This window comes from Aythya ferina (genome assembly GCF_964211825.1).
Source record: "Aythya ferina genome assembly, chromosome: 3".
NCBI classification, from domain to species: domain Eukaryota; kingdom Metazoa; phylum Chordata; class Aves; order Anseriformes; family Anatidae; genus Aythya; species Aythya ferina.
In genome coordinates, this window is record NC_140298.1 from 88,399,452 (window position 1) to 88,420,315 (window position 20,864).

The 20,864-nt window shown below is 41.7% G+C and overlaps 1 long non-coding RNA gene across 7 annotated transcripts in view; it reads left to right on the forward strand.

Annotated features, from left to right (window-relative positions):
* The window catches only part of LOC311434224, a 65,122-nt gene that overhangs the window by 15,187 nt on the left and 29,071 nt on the right, over window positions 1–20,864 (forward strand). For all 7 annotated transcript variants that reach the window (XR_014691325.1, XR_014691326.1, XR_014691327.1 and 4 more), the window contains exon 4: window positions 20,478–20,674. This is a non-coding gene — a long non-coding RNA (uncharacterized lncRNA). The remainder of the gene's footprint in view (window positions 1–20,477; window positions 20,675–20,864) is intronic.

Genomic DNA, 20,864 nt, shown 5'->3' on the forward strand with positions numbered 1-20,864 from the left:
CTCATCTGAAACTCTTGAAAATTATTCATTTAAAAAAATGAAAAAGCAGAATATCCAGTCTGTTTACACTAAGAACAAATGCTACTGTTCTTTTAGAGCAAGGCTCTTATTAGCATGCCATCAATTTAACATAGAGAGGCTGGAATGAACCATGAAGTCCCTCAGTGTGGATTGTGGCAAGCTATGTACTCTTAAAGCCTTTCTGCATCTCTGGTGTGACTCTGCGATTCATAGCGGTGATTAATGCTATAGCTATAAGTGCTCATCATCAACATCCTGAAATGTTTTCAAAACATATGGAGTAGTTTTTAAAAGCTTAAACTAAACAGCAGTGAAATAGCTGCAAGCCTACATAAGGCATATTTGTAACAGCGCTTACTATCTCCTTGAAATTATATGTTATGGGAGGGGGTTGAGTCTTTTTTTTTTTTTTTTTCTTACAAATAGTGATGTCCCTCGAGACACTGCAGCCAGTAATTACTACTTGTGGGTAATGCAAGGGAAGGAAGATGGATCACGAAGGTACAGCCAGCCCTGTTTGGGGAAGGATAATGCAGGTAGCATAAATGCCAGCTCCTGTGTGAGCTCACAAATCCAGCTCTGGTCCTGGTCTTACAGCACAAGAGCCTCGTGCTCCCCCAGCTTGGAGCAGCAGAGAGAAAAATACAAGGTAACTCCACTTGCTCTGCAAGGCTGGCACAAAGAGCTGCCTGATAAACCACGTTAAACCTTCTCTAGCTCTTAGAGCTGCTTCGCACACACAGCAGCAGCATCCCAAATATTTCCCAGGAACAGGCCAGACTCGCATGCAATGGCTGTGTGTGTTCTGCAGGCCTTGTTATGTCAGGCCCAGCACTGTGACACTGCAGATCTGTGGCTTTTTGAGCAAAGGTGACCCTCAGAATGGTATAGCAGCCATCTGGCAGGTCACATAAGTACAGGTATCTGAGGATTGGCAAAGGACATCAAAAATGGTAGCTTTCTTATTTTCTGAGCACTTAAGCTCCTATACAAACAGGAATGAAACATTCCGAATATAAACATGCTGTTGACTTAACATGAAAAACGCTGGAAATGCAGCTTCTCTGTCCCACGGTGTGTTTGTGTTGTTACCCTAACCTTTGAATGTGCTGCGAGAGTCTGATTGTTTATGAAAGCTGCTAGGAAATAGTTGTGAAAAGGGCTCGTGCTGCTGAACTTCCTACAGCTGTGCTGGAGTTGAACACGGCTGAGCTGCACCACTTGAGGCTTGCCTTAACCGAGAAGGAGATGCCCTTTCATGTGGCAATTTATGATTAATTCTAGATATATATTTAGGAAGGGGTTGAATTGTCCCCAGTTGCCATGCTTATTCTTCTCCTTTATCTTTAAAATCGGTCTAGGATAACTAGCTCGGATGTGGGTACCTTGGCTTAGAAGTCCGTATGGGGTTAGATGAATACAATCTTTTCCTCTTGAAGGAGGATATTCAAAAGGTAAAAAACTTTTGAACCACACGAGGTGAGAGATGAAATGTGAACAGGAAAAAGCGTAGCGCTTTGGAACAGCTTATGAAAATCTTACTAGCTGCTGAAGAATCCACAATCAAGGGAGATATCAAAGACAAAATGGCTCAGAAGAGAGGCAGGAACTGCTATTAAAAATACTCTTTCCCTTCCTCCTGCCACCAGAAATCCCTAAATAGATAACTGTCAGATGTTATTCCATGAATATAAATGAGCAGATAATGAAGCAACGTATAAAATTAGTAAAGTGGGGAAAAAAAAAAAAGGCATGGGTGGAGGCAGGACGGCCGGACACTTAGAGAAAGTAAGATTTTCTTAGGGGAAAAAAGGAGCTTTAATGCTGGTGCTCTGTGACCAGGTACAATCATAAAGACACAGATACTCAATAGATTCATCAGGTGTATGCTTAAAACGCTAGATTTTAGTCAGATTGATGTTGGTGTCATTCTTTCCACTTTAGCAAGCTAGGAGGATGTGTAACAGCCATTAAAATACGACGTAAACTAGAAGATGCAAATAATGTGTACCAAGGAGTTAAAGAAGAGTAACACGAGAAACTCTGTGGAGCGCTAATGTAAAATTAAGAGCACTCGGGATTACAGATTGAACCTAGTTTGTGCCAGTACTGGGCAAGCAGTGTGTGACTGTTTTATAGGCTGTCAGCTTGATGTGTATTTTGGGAAGAAGTACTGAAGCAGGACTGGGACCAAGTCATGTAAGTATAGTAAATCAGTGTGAAATGCTGGGAAATGGGACTCATCTCCTGTGTTGTCCTTTTATTTCTTTATAAGGCAGGCAGATTAGTAGTCTCGTGTAAATACTAGCCTTTATGATGGATTTCAAGATTGCGATTTGTCAACCCAAAAATCCCAAGGGAAAAAATTGAAATAGTAAGAAGTGTAGAAACCCAGCGTCAGTGGGATTAAACATTGCTCAACAGATTTAAAGCTCTGACTGCCAGTGGAGAATCATCATTGTGTAGTATGTTTCCCCAAGGTGCAGAGAGCTAAACACTGGTATTTTTTGGGTTTTGTTTGTTTTGTGGTGTTTTGTTTTTTTTTTTTTTTTTTTTTTTTTTATCATCTTTTATGTTAATTTTTTTGGTGGTTTTGGTATGGTGATTTTTTTTCTTGCAGGGTGGGGTAGGGAAAGATGAGTTACTCTTTAGAAGATAGAGAAGACCAGAATCATTCTTGTTAGACTGCAGGTGAACTATTGGAAAGGTACAGTGAAGATAGGAAGATGTCACATAGCAGCCTGTGTACGCCTCTTAGGAAGCACGCTGGTAGCACTCATCTTGAATGCAACCAAAATACACGAGCATCTAGAAATCAGAAATTTAGGTTACGATTATACTTTATTTTTCTGTTTGTTTGTGAAAAACGCTGTGTAGGTGCCTCCTGGATAATCGGTTCAAGAGCTGTTGTAGGCCTTTCTTAAAGGCAGGAGAGAGAATTACATGAAATGCTCCCCTTCAAGGGTGACTGCATTATAACAGCGAGGATTTAGAAGGAAAGAACAACACTGTGTCAGCCTGGGTGTTATTTAGTACTTTTTTTCCAACTGTACATGCTTTGAGGATAGCTGGGCTGTGGCTGTGCCCTAGCGTGTAGCTTCTGTATTGGAAAAGGGAAGGCAAGACTGCTGGTCGATTGCAAGGTGCTGTCATGTTAGGAGGTAGAGGAGCAGTGGGAGGCCTGAAAAAGGAATGTCTTGCTCAGCAAGAACTTAAAAATGAGGGGAGGCGAGCTGAAATTAAGGAGCAGACAAGCATGGGTGAAACAGGGCTATAAAACTGAAAATGGGCACTGTGAATCACGCTTTGGAAACGCTTTGATATTTTTTGTTCGGGGTTTTGAGCTGAGCAGTTGAGCATTACCCTGCCAGGCGAAATATGTTGTCGCTGTACCTCTGAAGCATCTGATCAAAAGCATTCTTGCATGCCTGAGTGACAGGGTGGAAATAGAGCATTGACCAGCGCTGTGGGGAGTGAGGGTGGGGACAGTGTTTTCAAGAGATTGGCCTTTAGTTAAAGGTGTCCTGAAGGAGTGGAACTGTATCTTTTTTGAAAGGATGAATATTTAACGTTGTCCGAAAATCAGGCCTTTAGGATACGTGTCTGTGCAGCCAGCAAAGGATGCTGGCCTGCAAAATGCAGTTGTACTCTTTGATTTCTAAAGAGGATCTTCAAGGTCATTGCATGGCTTCTGCTGGATAGGATTTTTTTTTTTTTTTTAAAGGAGTAAAACTTGCCTATATAAAAATAGCACATCAGAAGTGTTGTTTGAGAGTTCATGGAGTTGTCTGGTCTCAAAGCTGAAGTAGCTGAGCTATAGATTACTTCTAGTGCGTCAACATGCAACACAACTATGAGCTGGGGTTAACAGATCACATTCCTAAGTCAAACTGTCTCTGATTCATCTTCAAGCGTTGTTCCAGATCTTCAAAGGAAGCCAGATTCTCTACAGCAACAAATGTTTCTACTTCTCCGAGCTTACTGAGCAAGTAAATAAGTCCAGCGAAATCCAAATGCAATTTGGCAAGCCAGAATACTGCTGGAAATGCTTGCCAGAATTGCCTTGGCAAAAGCTCTTCTCTGTTTTCAGTAGATTTGGAATGAAATCAGACAAGATCTCAGCTCGCTCTCCATGGAAACCTAGTGACGGCCTTAAATATTCCTACTACTGGGTGCAGTGTGTGCAAGGAGTGTAGCTGCAGGAGCGCGCCGTGCAGGGTGGTTTCCTTGTACACCACCCCTCGTCTGTGAGCTGTGAGAACTGGGTTATAGCTACATCAGTGGCATCATTCACATGCTTGTTAAATAAATGGGAAAGAACAACCACGTGTGCTTGTAAACTTTACAGCTGTGGGACAACGCTTCCTCCGGTGTTCAGAAGTCGGTCGTTGTTCTGCTTAAATCCGAGCCGATTTCTGTAGGCAGAATGCGCTCAGGAGGGATTCTGGGTTAACAGCTGGCAGATTGATGATCTCCTATTAGAAACATATCCCAGGAGATGGAAGAACCAAAGAATAATGCAGAGATGTATGTATTAATAGCATCCGATGTATTTTTTTTTTTTTTCCTTCAAATTTCCTGCAGTGCTAATAGCACGGAGAGAGATGAAATGCTACCATTTCAGCACTATGCTAGCAGCACAAGGCATATGGTTTGGGGGCATTGTTTAAGCTTCCTAGGTATTTGTGGTGGTAAGAAACTTCAGGGGAATGGAAAATAGCATTTTTACACTTTGTTCCAACAGTAAGCAGGTGAAGAAAGAGTAATAGGTGATGGCGATCAATAATAGAAGTGGGGACGGGGAGGGGAAATGAGTAAATTGCTGTCTAAAGAGAGCAGGAGAACTGCCATGAACCTTGAAATCTCTTGTAGGTCCTGTTTCTACTTCTATTTAGTTTTTAATTTTGTATCACAAAGTAGGATGGTGCAAGATGCTGGTGTGGCCAGTAAGGATGGGTAAGATGGATGCTCTTCAAATACGCTGTACGTGTAAGATTCAGGTCCCAAAAATTAGACAGCATCTCCCTCTGGAGGTCTTTAAAGGCATCTGTCTGTGCAGGGAGCTTGGTACTTAATTTAGGAAGACAGCATCGCTAAGTACCTAAACCTTGGAGTTGTCCTGGATAATCCAGTGACAACTTCACTGCCCTGCGTGTTCAATCAAAGCAGAATATATGGGAGGACCAAACTGGTCGTTGACTGAATAGGAAAACTAACCCAGGCCGTATCAGGAGGTTTTATGTACTTATTTTTGCATTTATTTTATGCATTTATTTATTTGATTTATTTTATGCATTTATTTTTTTTTTAAAGAAAAGTTGATTGAGGAAATTGATGCAGGCAGGCCGTATAGAAGACTTTGGCCAAAAGGTCATCATAGTCTGATCATTTGGCAAAGTGGGTTATGCATCTAGACAAGCGAGTACATGTGGCTGCTGCTTCAGATGACTAGACCCTAAAGAAATGACTGCAAAGGCCAAAATGGATTGAAATATTTTAGCAGATACAACAACAATAAACACCAGTGAGTAGGCAATTGTGTTAGTGATAGTTTGCTGTCAATTGACAAAAGAGTAAGAGGCTCATTCCACTCATGAGTGATGGAAAAATTAGGTTTTCTACTCCTGCACCAAGTTTCTTTGCTCTCTTCATAGCTGGTGAAGATGTAGGCAATACAGTCAGTAAGGTCTAGACAGCAGTTCAGCTGAGCGTCCCTCAGGGGCTTAGGACACCTAGTGCCAACCAGGATCTCCAGATTGTTGGTAGGAACTGCTGATGGATACAACCTGGGACCTGCAGGGATTACAAAAGAAGTTATTGGAATTGAGGTGGGACATCCCAGGGTGTTCAAAGTGGTAGCAGACGCCTGTGTATTGGTACGTGATAAATGTCCAAAGTGTCTGCTGCAGGATGAGCTGAATCTTTCTGTAGGCTTCCTTGATTGTAGTAGAAGTTTATATGGCTTTATATGGTTTAGGTATCTTGAGTTGAATCCTACCTTAGATGTCTTTTTCTCGTTCTTCTTTAAGTAGCCAGGCGTACTTGTCTGGGTAGAAAACTGAAGAAGATCTCAGGAGTACTGGGATTTGCACAACAGTATATTTTTAATAGGTCAATGCAATGTTACATAGTTGTCAAGTGCTGACAGTATTTAAAGATAATACTTTTCTCCCACGTGCCTGGTGACAGGACGAGGGGGAATGGGTTTAAGTTGAGCCAGGGGAGTTTTAGGCTAGATGTTAGGAAGAACTTCTTCACTGAAAGGGTTGTGAGGCACTGGAACAGGCTGCCCAGGGAAGTGGTGGAGTCACCATCCCTGGAAGTCTTCAAAAGACGCTTAGATGTAGAGCTTAGGGATATGGTTTAGTGGAGGGCTGTTAGCGTTAGGTTGGAGGTTGGACTCGATGACCTTGAGGTCTCTTCCAACCTAGAAAATTCTGTGTGAATTCTGTGTGATAATCTGGCATTTAATTCCCTGAATGAGTCTTTTTCCTTGAGTAAGTCTCAGGATTTAGTAGCTCTCTCGTCCCTCCTGTCTGCTGACTGATCCCCACGGATGCGTTTCCCTGGATGTATGCAGGACATGGGGGAGCTCTGTGAAGTTGCAAACACTGGGTTTGTCCTCTACCACCTGACAGCCCAAAGACTGAAGGGTTTCAATTTCAAGATGGATCAAGTGGAGCATATTGGAAACCTGTAAACAAGAAGTCTGATCTCCCCTCTTTTTTCCCCTTAAGTCTGCACCATAGCAACTATCTGCGTGGAAGGATTTTATGTCTTCTACGAGGAAATCCGTAAAGAAGCCTTGTTCTTTTGTTCGTTTCTCTTACAAAGATGTATTTATATGTGGTCTTGGAAAGTTGGATGTTGCGTTCATGGGAGGAACCAATTGCAGATACCAGTTTAAAGACTTATTTTTTCCTGTTGTGCTTCCTTCCCTGTTGATGTGTACAGAGTTGAGAATCTTATTGTAAAGGAGCCGTGAACTCATACTGAAAATAACGTGCAGGTCTTCTGATCCAAGCATTTTTTCTCCTTGATAGGAAGTTGTGCAGGTTTTCCACATCTTACCTAAATGGAATGAAACTGGGAGCTTTAAGAAAAGAAGAATGTAAATGTTGCAGCACAGAGTTTGAATAATTAAAGTTTGGAACTGAACTTGTTTTAGCCTGAGGCATCGTGCAGTTGTTGCTTCTGAGGACAGCCTCACTTCAGAGCGACCTGTGTCCTTTGTCAACATGGCCGGTTTAAAATGGATTCAGCCCCCAGTTCATCAAGCAGAAGTGTGCTGGGGGGGAAGAAGGGGCAATTGGTTCTCATTAGTATAGATGCAAAAAAGCTGGAAGTGAAAAATAAAGGCATGGAAAACATCTTCCTTGCAGTAGTGTCAGCTGGACCCAGATCTAAGCATGTGCACCACTTCTGTGTGTGGTTATACGTGTTTTTTCCATCGCCAGCTGCCTGTTTGGTATTCATGAAGGTGCTTGCACTGTGGGTCTGAAGCTCACATATTCCTGTCTGGGTACTCACCTTCAGGTGCACGTGGTTTGCCTTGGTTCAGAAGTGCTTGGTCTTCTCATCTCTCAGCTTCAGTAGCTAAATGTACTCATTCATCTTAGTTAAAATAGATTTAAAATGTTTGTAGGAGAATTGTACCTGGTGCTTGGAAGTCCCTCGGACTTCTGGCACTTGCTGTCTGGTGTCTTGGGAGATGGGTGACTGTACTTTGCCACATCATCGTCAGTGCTTCTCTGACAGGAGGAAGCTTTCTAAACAGGTGGCAGACTACACTTGCTAGGTGTGTTGAGTTACAGAGGTGTTATACACAAAGATACTTTCTCCTCCATAAAATCTGTAGAAGCAGCAAATCCTCCTAACTCCAGACTGTCTGCTGCTTCAGATGCTGGTCAATAGCTCATAATAAAACTTGTATAGTTCAACTTCTAATGTATGGAAATGGTATTTTTGCTTTAAAAGTAAGGAATTTGTAACTTTCTGAATATGTTCCGGGGCTGCGGCAAATCTGTTCTGTTGTGTGAAGTATGTGAGTGGAAACAGCATGTGCTAAAAATTGCGTCATGAACTAAAGCAGGGTTGTGACATACATCGTGCATTGAGAAATAGTTTGCATTGGATTCCAGTTCCTTGCTGTAAAGGACATCTGAAGGTATAAATCGTGTCGATTTCATTGTAAGCAATAAATCAATTTTAATTGCGTTTTGCCAACTTTTTGCCTTTTGTTGCTAGTTTTTTTTGCTTTAATTGGCTGCAACCAGTTTTCTTCTTGTAAGAAAGAACTGTCAGCTGGTGGAAATTTCTTTGAGCTGACCAAAAAAGTAACTAATGTGCTATTAATGCAGTAATTCTTGTATGCTGATATATGTTTTCTTCTGCTATGATTTGTTTCAGCTATCATTTTCAGTTTCCAGTCACCTTAAAATGAATATTAATACAATATTTACATTTTGGAAGACAGGGTATGTATTTTCAAATCTTGTCTGGGAGATTACTTTTGCTGTAAATGTTGCTGATTTAATTAATTTTCTACCTTTTTAAAGAATACAAAGATGTGATAGGAAACTGAACATTGTTCAGTCTTCTGTTTCACATTTATCATATTCAAAATAGAGGGTCTTATTGTTTTAAAAATTAAAATCCGAACCTAATCTAACTTTCAACTTCATCTGCAGTTCCTGTTTTAGCATCCCTTGACCTTACCGCTGTGTTGGTGGGAGGTGTCGTGTTGCTGGGCTCTCAAACCAAGTTTCCTGGCACCGGAATGAGCGGCACCGGGACAGATTTTCTATTATGAAGAGGGTGTATATGTTATCCTGCTTCTTAAATTTGTTTTTTTGACCTCTGCTGAAATGGCTAACGGGTACAACACAATTGTTTTTGATGCTGTTCTGCAGCAGCTTCGGTGCAGCTTGTGATGCCTGTCTGGGCTGCGAGCAGCAAAGTGTCAGTAGCTGCAACCCAAAAGAGAGAACAGGGTATTTCTAGCTGGAAATGTGTGTCAGGATAGGTGAGAAAGTAGGCATCACTGCTTTTTCATCTCACCACAAGGCAAATACAGGCTCTCCAGTTATTTTGTGTGACCTCCTAGCAAACAGCCCATGTGGCCCTTGCTTTCTGGTTTGTGCTCAGTGCATAGGCTAAAACTGGGATGTTGTTGAACCCCATGTAATGCTCCAGTTCTTCAGGTAAGATCCATAGATTTTCAGCGCTGGTCAAAAATATCTTCAGAAAGGAAGTGCCCGAGCTGCTCACATCCCTTTCTTCTCCCTGTAATACTTGGCAGGCTTTCACTGAGCTTGGTCAGGAAGTTAATATGGTGTGGTAGTTGGAGAGGTCACTTCCATCGAGCAATCTGAAACACTAGCTGCTTGCTCTCATCTTCAGCCAGGAAGGCCGCAGAGAGGACTGTAGGCAGTCACTTGAGTTTTATGTTTAATTTTTTTTTTTCCCTTTGGTGCTTCTAAGATTTCCTGGTGTTGTAAGAACTCGGAAAAGCAAACTAAGCTTTCCTCCACTGGATGGCTGGGTCTAGAAGGGATTTGCTGCAAATCGCTTTTTCTGAGAAGCAGCCCACTAAGTTTTTGCACCAGGGCGAAGCTGAGCTATGGAGGTGAGTGGCACCAGTCCAGGTTAACACGGTGATTCCCGGCCCTGACTAGGGCAACAGGATGCAATTTAGCAGCCCCTATGCTGGAGGAGGCGTGGAAATTTTTAAAAATATTTCCATTGCCAGGCCATTAACTTATGAAAAATCTTATGCCAGGGCCTGTCTCTGCCCTTATCTTCTGCTGCTGACCCTCGAGTTTCTCCCTTTCAGCTGCTCAGATGCACCCTGAAGGCCTGTGCTGCATGAGCAGCAGCTGGGGCTGCCACAGGCATCAGCTGCGTCACAGCACTGGGGGAGAGGGAGAAATAACAGCAACCATGATGTGTATTTCTCATATGCCTGCTTGCCTCCTATTGTAAGTTGACCTTATGATGTTATAAGTTTGAATCGTAGGCAAAATGCATGCTGAGAGCAGCCTTCTGCTCCTTCCCTGGGTTAGTAGCTAAGAGACTGCAAACACTTCAATTACCAAGCGGACTGACTGGGTTTTCCAAAAGTTATAATTCTCATGAACTCTGTGAAGCTAGGAGTTTATATTTATATATCCTACTCCTGGATTATAGTTGTCTGTATTTATTTGTATAAGCATGGGGTACAGCGTGTACTATTTGATGTACTATTTTTGATGCTTGCTGTATTGTTCCACTTCCTTCAAATAAATAAAATTAAAAATAGGCTAATATTTCACAGCACGTTGAGTGGTGAAAGGTCAATGCTAATTAAGAATCATTGTCAAAGTGCGTGTATGGAGACCTACAGGTGACACTGAATCTTTGTCAAATAAATACTTCAGCTACCCCGTCTTCAGTTTGCCCAAACTTAGCAAAAATATTGTTTCAGCATTAAAAATAAAATAAAATAAAATCCCCAAACCACAGTGATAAAGCATTCCTTTATTTTATACTGGCACTACTTGGGCCTTGCATTTGTCTGTGTGTAAGGCAGCAAGAGGAGGAGAGGTGGGGATGGAAATAGAGAACTGTTGCTAAATTGGTACCTTTCAGTTCCTTTGTTCAGCATAAGATTTACTTTAACCACAGTAAAATAGATGTGGTTTTTAAAGAAGCCGCTGTTTGAAATGACTAAAAATGCATCAACATTTGACTAATGCACAATTTACTGCTTTTTCATGGAAATTTTTTTCTCTTTTGCTTCAAACTTTTTTGTTGCACGGTATCAGAAACTCTATCGGTGGCAGTGCCGTTTGTGTAAACACCGTCCGCGGGCTGGCTCCAGGGCTGTGTTTGTTCAGAGAGCTAGCCGGGAGACTCCCTTCCAACAGAGGAAATGGGCTGATGCGTACGAGCTCTCGCTTGGGATTGTTCACATCCCCAGAAGCTGTATCCTCTGCAGGAAAAAACGGGCTTGGACCCGTGCCACGGCGTGGCCGCGATGTTAATGAATGGGAGAAGCCATGTGTTCGTCGCCTGCCACAGCAGCAAGCTGCTGATTCGGGGAAGGGGTGAGGAAACAAAAAGTGAGCTTGGATGAAATAGAAATGTGGCACTTAATCCTCTTCTAACTGCACGCGGCGTGCCCAGTGTTGTGTTGCAGGCGGTGGGGTGAGGGACGCGGAGCTATTGAGCGTACCTGAAATCTATGCGGCGGGAAGACCCAGATCAAATGGGATCTGGATCCAAGCCTCATTGCAAGCACGTTGCCGTTGCCAAACAGAAACCTCAGCTGGGTTTCTTTAGAACTGAAGCCCTGCTTGTTTTCATCTCGCAGCAACTGTTGTTTAATACAGATGAGCAACTTGATCTTCTTGGGTTGCGCACATACCATAGTGATGAGCCTCACCGAAATACTAATAAAGTTTTAAACCTACAGCCTGCTTAGGAGAATATAAAATAAGTCCAGGTGAGTTTTGCTACCATCCTTCTCTTAAAGTAGGGAGTTGAAATCCTTTTCTCAGTTTAAGGGTTGCTGCCTCAAACAATACCTATTGCTGCTCTTAACTTTCATTGGTCTTACTAGTTTGGCAGCCCAGGCCTAAAATGAGAGTTGCTTTTACTGCCAAGTTGAATGATTTCATAAGCAGTCAGCTTGGTGTTAAACGTGACCATCCCTGGGAGGATTTTGGGCACAGGGTGGTCTCTGCGAGCTCCCTGCTGTGGCCATGGGTGGCAGCGGCAGGGTGATGGCGGTGGGCCCGGTGCTCCCGGGCTGCCAGAGGCCTCTCGCACCAGGGCTGGGAAAGGAGGCTCTGGAGCTCTACCTTGCACTTCTGTTCAGATGCAGGGTTGAGGAAAAGCACAAATGCAGCTCGATAGAAACTAACGTGGGGGATAGAGGCTGGCATCATGGGATGCCTGGAAGTGGAGGATGGGGAAAGATGAGCGTGGACCTTGACAGGCCTAGACCGTGGCGGTAGCTGCTGTTTGGTTCAGTGAGAAGGGGTAGCTGTAAGAGGATATAAAGGACACTTCTCAGTGACTTCTCAGGCTGTTTTTACTGGCAGGAGCTTTCTGAATGTGTAACATTCACAGCAAGACTTTTGCCTTTCCTGAATTCAGAGAGTATTGCGTAAAAGTGAATCTGGAAGAGGAAGAGACCCTGGATGAGACAAATGTCAGGAGCAGCTGAAAGGGCTGCAACTGAGCTTTTGATCGTAAGGAATCTGCAAGACTGGGTGGTTGGCTGGGTCTGTAGAGTTTCTGTACTGATGAGGTGTTTGAGTTGGCAGGCCTGCTTTTCTCGAGCAGTGATGCAGAGATGAAGAAAGATTTCGTATGTACAGAGAGACAGATTTGGAGTAGAGGCGCTTCTCTGGACCGTGTTCACAAAGGTGGCAATTTTTTTTCTTTAATTGCAAAGTAGATTACCCAAAGACTAGATGTCCAGATGGCCTTTTCAGGATCTCCACTTTAAAAACAAGTGGAAGGCCTTCTGATAGGGAAGAAGGAGAAGACTATGTATGTATAAAGCAGGCTAGGTCTGGGCTATCAAAGAAAGGATGATTGACAGCTCAAAATGTGTAGGGATGGAATAGTGCAAATATCTCTGCCCTTGGCAAGAACACTACAAACTGAGCTAACCAAAAGATCTAGGATAGAAATAGAAAAGTGGAACTTGAGGCAACTACTGTGCTCAGAGATTAAATGAAAATCCGGGAAGTGAATGAAGAGGTGAGGAGATTGAAGGATTTAAAGTGTAGGAAAAACAGCCGAAGCATAGGAATACCCTAATAATGGTAAATGCGTACTTGGCTCTAAAACTTGCTTGTAAATCCTTAAAAAAGGGATATAATAAAAACCAAATCTGTTTCAGCATGGCTACGGTAACCATAAGTGTTAATAATAAGAACAGTTTTTGCTGTTCTTATTCAACAAAATTCAGAGCAAAATTCAACATTTACTCTGTGAATTCTAGTAGCAGTCTTGTAGGGTCAGTTCTTCTTGCCCCTGTTGGTGTAAGTCTCTCAAGCGTTGTGCCAAACCTCAGCTCTGGGTTTTATGAATCTACTTGGCCACATAAAAATGACAAAATTTCAGGTTGGCAATCTCTCCTCTCAAAAGCATCTTTATCTTGAACTTTTTTTTTGGTAGAGGGGAAAAAAAAATGCATCCATCATACTCCATCTGCTCTGTCATGCAAATACTGCCTTGTCACTACTGAAAGGCCAGCCTGTCTCAAAGCCTCACAGATTGAATGCCATTTGCTGCAGTTCATTCAATAGCAGAGCTAGCTGCCTGTGGGTGTAGAGAAATTGAGTTAGAGGCTAGCTGAGCGTGCTTTAGGTAGTGTAGAGGGCAGTGCCTTTGCTCAAAGGAGAACATTTCATTTAAAGATAAATCTGTAAACGTGTAAGAAATGAAGTTGCACCAAATAGTAACTGTACGTTTCTCTCTACCCAAATTTTGCTGCTGATGTGACATCTTAAGTAATTTTTAAGTGCAGCTTTGCAGTTTTGCTGTTACCCAAGCTGAAAATCCTTTTTATCTTCTTTTAAAAGTTCGAGTTTTAAAAGATGTTAGATCTTCTGGGGAAAAGGGCCAGCTCTTCTGTTTTTCTGGCATAGTGTGAAGGCTGGCTGTTGAGTCATGTACTCTTGGTGCTGGTAATGTTCTTGATATTTCCTGAAGAAAAAGTGGCTGGAACAGCATTTGTCACCTGAGCATATCAGAGTGGGAATGGGCTCAGTGTAAAACTGAGGCTTTTTTTTTTTTTTTTTTTTTTTTTTTCAGTTTTGATTGGGGGGGGATGTCTTGTAGAAGAACAAGTGTTTACTTGTAGAGAATTTGAGGGAGAGAGGTTAACAGAGAAACTATGAGCCTCAAGGGTCTTTGTTACAATTAGAGCCAAGACTCGTGAATTAAAAATTCCAGTTTAGAGAGTACACATAAATTACCTCTTGTTTTAACCTGACAAAGACTTGCAGTTGTACGGAACAAAATGGGAATTGTGCAAAGGTTTTCTGATGAAACTCAAAAGCAAGGTGAAACTTGCTTGTAGGTTTTGTATTTAATTAAGCACTTAGTCAGGTTTGCAACAGACCTTGCCTTCCCTCCGAAGTCCGTGATCAGACTGCTCAGAGAGGAGCTACAGAGCTCATCTGAATTGGGGAGGTTCCAGAGCTTAGTTTAGGTACGAAAATAGAGGTGTTCTTTGGGTATTGCATGTTGAGTAGTTTGGGGGCTTTCTGTGAAGCAGTTTACTTCAAATTCAGTTCTGGGGGGGATGCTGCTGCTGCTCTGCTTCCAGGTAGGTTCTTCGCCTTCCCATCAGAATTTTATGAGGTAAACCCTACAGAAAGCTGTCCGCCTTTGTGACTTTTATTTTTTCCTTATTAACATCCAGATTGTACAACATCTATGTTAAGAAAATGTAACTGTTCCAAGAAAGCTTTGTCATGTGTGTATTTCTGCAGCTCCTCTAACTTTATTCAACTTACAAAACCATACAAAAGAAAGCAAAGAGGGAGGTAGACTTAAAAGTTTCAGTTGAAACCTCAGAGTTTTGTTAAAGCCACTGAGTCACGACAGAGATTTTTCACTGAATTCTCTGCCTAGCCATCAATCTGAAAAGTTAATTTTCTGTTATTTTTGTAACATAATTTCCTTTAATTCTTTGATTTTTTTTAATTTTTTTTTTACATTAGACTGCCTTTTATGTGTACTGAGTTAACTGCGTTTGGTAATAAAAATGAAGATGGTTTTGTTATATCATGCAATAAGCCCGTATTAAAACTACAAAGACACTTTCTTATATTATTCCCGTATCTAAGAAATTAATTAGACATTAAGTTATCCTAATGTAAAAATCCATAGGTCGGTGTATATTTGTTGTAAAAAATATGCTAGTAAGCAAAACAAAATAACAAGCAATCGAAGATCTCACCAACATCCAAAACCATTTTGCTTGGTTCCGTGTCAAGCAAAAATGACCTTGTTGAGGTATTTTTTTTATTATTATTATTTTATTATTATTTTTTTTTTATCACTTGGCAGTTTTCTTTGGTTTCTATGAGTTCTGGTGCTCTCTTAATAAATATTTTTTCTTTAGAGTGAGACATTAATAGCAGTGAGAAAGAAGGCTCAATCCATAACTAGCAAAGCTGCAGATTCTTGCTAAGACTAAATAATGTTGCAGGTCACATTTGGGATGGGGGAGTGGTTTCATTTTTTCATTGTTTTTAATCTTTGCACTAATGGTCTAGAACAAGTCCTGCCCTTTGTGCACGTAGGCTTTGAAACTTTTCTAATTGGTGTCTTTAACAGCAAAGTGTGTAATTGCATTTGGAAGTGAGGCAGCAAAAAACGGTTTTGTGCCACATCTGTCTTGCTGAGACCAATTCGTACCAGCAAGGAAATGCTAATTTGGATACTTATTTGCATACAGAAATGAGGTAAACCCTGCTATCAGAAATTTCTGAGTAGATCCATCTCAACCAGAGACACTCGTGAACACTTGAACTCTTGTCAAACATTGCAGAACAGGGGAGGAGCTTCTGCTGTAGCACAAGGACAACCGTGCTAATCCTCCTTTCACAGAAAAGTTTTATTTAGCATAGCAACCTCGTTGCTAAATATTCACCAACGCTTAGCAGCAGCATCTGAGGAGACTAAAGGTATTTGGGAACAGCCTGAATGTGGACGTGGGGGGCAGAGACGCATGCCATGTCTGGGGTGTGAGGGAGCAGGGGATTGAACCTTAATCGGAGGTGCTTGAATCTGAAGCTGCTTCTTGGTGTCCTGCACCCAGAGAAACTGATCTCTGTCCTTACAGCCTTATATTTCAGCTTTTGCCTCCCTTGATAACAGTCAAATAAGCCTATCTGATAAGCCCCAAGGGCTGTTTCTTAATATTGAAGTGAGATTTTCTATTTTGTTCGACTTTCCATTCAGGGCTGATGTCCACGCTGGATCTGTGCACCCTAACAGTTGGGGCTTTGCAATAAATACCCACGCCAGCCTGGTGCGGAAGCTTGAACCATCAATTCTCTAGGTTGTACTGACATCTGGTGGCAGTTTGTATGGTTAAATTGTGTTTCAAACCTTTTTCACTTGGAGATCAGGCAATTACCCATTTACAGTCTGCTTTCTTCTGTATTTTACTGAACTTAGAAAAAATATGGCTCTGTTTGGTGGCTGCTCTTTTCCCACTACCTTGCTTCTGACAGTTGAAGGGGGAAAAATAGTTTAAAACTGCTGAAAATAATGGTTTTTTAGCTAGTTTAAAAATGTATTCAGACCTGTAATTTCAGGTTTGTTTTTAATTTTGTGCGTCTTGTAGCAGTTGTATGGAGGAGCCCTGCCACCCCCTTCCTCAAAGTGCTGTAAAGTGACTATTTCATGAGGGAAATGAATGGGATAGTTTTCTTTCTTTGAAGCCTTGGGTACTCGGCAGTTGCTAAAGGAGGTTTCTGAGGTGCATCTCCATTTTCTTTCTTTCCCTTTAGAGATCCTGGGGTTTCTATTTACCTATTCAGATACATACATACACGCTTCCAAAATATAATGCAGAATGCTCTGAATGGGAAGAAAACAAGAATTAATTGATGTGAGCTGTAAGCAAATGAATAATATTACCAGGAACAGAAGTCGCTGGACATGCTTCCAGGAGAAGGCAGGTGGAAAAAAATAATAAAAATAAATAAATAAATAAAAATCTTGGCAATTTGGAGGGGAATGCTCCATGTAGAAGGAGGAAAAGGAGGTGAGCAGTTCGCAGTCTTCATAGCCATGTCAGGCTTTTCTTCTGGCTGTGAAAGGATGGAGACATAGGAAAGGGGGATCCACTGGACTCCAGCTAAGCATGAAGGATGCCTACTGTGTGCATCATAGATGTGTGCATTATAGATGAACTTTGAGTGGTTTTGGACACCATTTCAAGCTTTCATTTGTAAATAGAGGTATAAGGGGGCTTACCATGTAAATAGTGCCTTGTTAGTTTAGCTAATGCCATAATACCTGCAATGTTCAGTGACTCTTTTCCCCATTTTAGTGGTAATGAACGCATGGAAAGTAGCAGACATCATTCATTTGTCAGGCTGTACGGGTGTTATACCTGTACTGTTGGGTGTTATAACCAAGTGATTGTAACAAATACTCTGTGAAGTGAGCAGTGAGTAATTTGGGTGTGCTGGCACCCAACTTCCTGCCTTCGCAAGCAATTAAATATCGAACTTGCTAGACAGGGAATTGAATAAGGATGTGTTTTTTTTTTTTTTTTTCAGTACTTCAATCTCATGCTTCATTGTGAAATAAAGTGAGTGAACACTGGCAGTCCCTTCATGGTGTGACCTGTACTGTGCAACTCCAGATCTCTTCCAGGTGACAGCGGGGCACTGCTTCACTTGGGTTTTGGGGTGGTTTTCTTTGTCATTGTCCCTACACTACATTCTTTCAGCAGCCACTTCCTTCATAACTCTCTGTATTACCTTTTACAGCCCTACCCTGTGAGTGTAAGGCAGCCAAGAGAAGGAGAGCAGCTTCTGGGGTCAGCCAAACAGAATTTCACTAGCTCCTCGCCTCTTTGAGACCTGGGGTGGAAGGCTTCACTGCAGCAGCTTGTTCTTACCATTGCAATATCTTTGCTGAGACCACGGTCACCCACGTGGCTGGCTGTACCAGCAGTGCCTGCCCTTAGCTGCTGAATTCCAGCATAGCCCCATGCAGGACTTGGCTGGCAAATCACCATTTTTTTCCCTTCTCAGACAGCTATGGAAGGGCCTGCTTTGCAATTACAGCTGGTTTTCTTTGCTGCTGGCTGTTCAAACATCAATGAGGAACTGTGCCTAACATGTGGTAAACACCTACCCCTTTGGCAAAGGAGCATGATGTACTGTAGTCCCTGCCCTTCCCTGAGTATCTCGCCTTACAAACATTCTTCAGGCTTCATGAGTATTGGTAAAAATAAAATAGTTGCCTGAAATGGCTCGGAAGTCAAAGGCAGGTGATAGGGAAACTGTAGAAATACTGGACCTGTGTTTAATGTGATCATCTAATTGCTGTCGTGTTCTCCTGTCACTTGTTTTGAATGTAATCCCTTCAGAGTAGGAATGTGTGGAGTATAAATGTAGTGTTTATCAGAAGATTTCCTCAGGTTGCTTGGAGTTGTCACAAGTATCTGGTAGGTAGCATTTCTGAAACACATATGCAAACCTGACTTGAAAGTCCTGAATCGCTTGTATCATTCATTTAGATGCTGAAAAGAACATACAGCAAGTTTCAAAAGGGATTGTGGCGTTCCGTAACAATATCAGACAATATATTGCTTAGCATTTATTCTGATATTTCTGGTTCTGAATTTCGGGGTTGCTTTTTCTTCACCTGTTTGAGTATTTCCTTGTCACTGCATCGTTTGCCTTGATAAGTTTTCTTTCTTTGTGCGCAGACAGTATGTTCCCTGCTATTGCACTGCCTCTCATCAATTTTCTGCAATATAAATCTAATAGCTACAGTAGTTCATAGGCATATTTTGAAAGCAGATTTCTTTATTCCTGTAGAAAAAAAGCCAAAGCAGATTTTTATTTCCCTACTGCTTTCTCCATAGCAAAAAAAAAAAAAAAAAAAAAAACAAAACGTTTTTGATCTCTATATTTTACATGGTTGTGTTGTTTTGGTCTTACAGAGATAGTGCTGAGAGAGAGATGTAAATAGTTTTTAAGTTTCCATTTAATTTCTATATATTCAAAGTTATGTCTGATTTTAAGACCCAAAGTTTGAATTGTACAGGGAAAATAAAACGATAGTAAGTAAAAGTTCGAACCAACAGTCATAAAAGATGCAAATCAAGATGATGATATGATTCATCACTTGAGTAATATATAAAGAAGAATTTCATCGTAGCCCTTAGAGGATCAAAATCGGCTCTGTTAACAATAGAAGTATCAGATGCCTGTCTGCCAAAGGATGAGAGCGCCGTGGTAATTTCAGTCAGAAACCACAGCGGTATTGTATTTTCTGCTCTCTCTTGTCAAGGGTTGGAGTTCCTTCTGTAAATTCAGCTGGAAAGCCTTGAATGAGAAGTGTAAGGCCTGGCCCTAGGCAGCACTTCTTGAGTGGGGTTTTTAGGGGAAGTTGCATCTTCTGAGTGTAGCACTAGTGTAAGAAATGTAGCTGCTGACCAGAGGACTCGTTTCTTCATCAGGGACAGCTCGAGAAGGAAGCCTTGTCATTCTTGCAATTCCTTGGTCAGAAATGTTCAGCCTTTGCTGCTGCAGTTCCTATTGCTTTGTAGCAGACTGGAAGCTGAAGGTGATGTGTACCTTCTGATTTATTATTTCAGCTTTTCAAGTTCCTGTGCATCTCCTGTGCCTTCCTGTGAATTCAGAAGTGGGGCATGCAATTACATCGTCCCCCTCTTTCTCTCTCCTGCTGCTGTAGCTTTTTGTCTTGAGCAAAGCCAACGGGGGTTTTGTGACTGCGGGAACAGGGCCCTTAGATATGTGACCTGATTTCCAGAAGTACTGGAATGAGATGCAGCTAATGGTAGAGGAGAAACTTGTACATGAACGGTAACTTCAGTCCAACTAAAACATACGTTGAGCCCAGAGGTAAGATGTTTCTTCAGAAAGCTTTTTAGGATACTGTGCTTGGTGAGAACAGCACCAGTATTGGAGCGACCACTTCTGTGGATTAAGTGCTCAGATAAAGCTCCTCTGCCTATTCAGTAGCAAACAAACTTTTCTGAATTTAGGTTGTTCTGGTTCTGTGAGGTGATTCAGGTCCCCAGTTACTTGCACACATGGTTTTGCACATGCTTTATTTTTTTTTTAAAGTAAAGGCTATTAATAATCTTCTTGCAAAGTGTTTCTTCTGTTGCACTAAAACCTGTTTAAGTGAATTTTTACCCTCTTCTGAGGATTTTGGCTTTTATTCTACATGAGCAGAACTTTTTCTATGTATGATTATATTATCTTGGGTTTTATTTTTTTTATTATTATTTTTTCCTTTTCTCTTTCCCCTGGAGATGATATATCTAAAGGAACTGAATACTTTAACTGGTTCAGAGAGGAATGTATCATTTCAAACTTATCTAGACTGCTGTTACAGTCATCTGTTATTGTATAATTGGAGACTGAAGCTTATCAAGCCATAATCTTTAAATGTATCCTTTTCCTCACGGTACTCAAAGACACCCCAAACCCATCATTCCTCTGATAATTAAAATGAGCTAGATATTGTGTGTATTCCTCTAAGCCAGCACGGTAGGGTACTGCTCTTAAATTATGTTAAAAGCTTCCAGTCCTTTAGATAAATTACATGATAGCTTTTACTTGTGGAATCCACAAGTCTTTTCTACCTGAGTCTTTTTTTTTTTTTTTTTTTTCGGTTAGTATATTCATGTGCACTCATTAAAATGATGAATTCTCTCTTTGCTGCAGGCACAACTTGAAGAGATTCGGGAGCACTCTGGAGTGAACCAGCAGGAAGCCTTGTAATACAGCTGTGGCAATGAGAGTGGCTGTCCTCGGGAGATGCTGCAGCTCAGCTTTATCATGATCTTCTTTCTTACGCCTCCCAACGTATGCACAAAGGACTTAATTTTGTTCAGGATTCGTGTGCTGTACAATAGTCACGGGTATGAGGTTTTCTCCTCCTTTCACTTGATGCCTGCATGTTTCCTGCAGTCAGTGATGAAGTCTGTACTAAGTCTGCTGACATTTGGTCTGCTCTCAAGAGTTCTGAGTGACAGGTACTGTAAACATCCTACACTCTCAGCTGTGGAAACTTAGAAGGCTGGGAGAAGGCTGTTTACTCTCCCTGCCTCG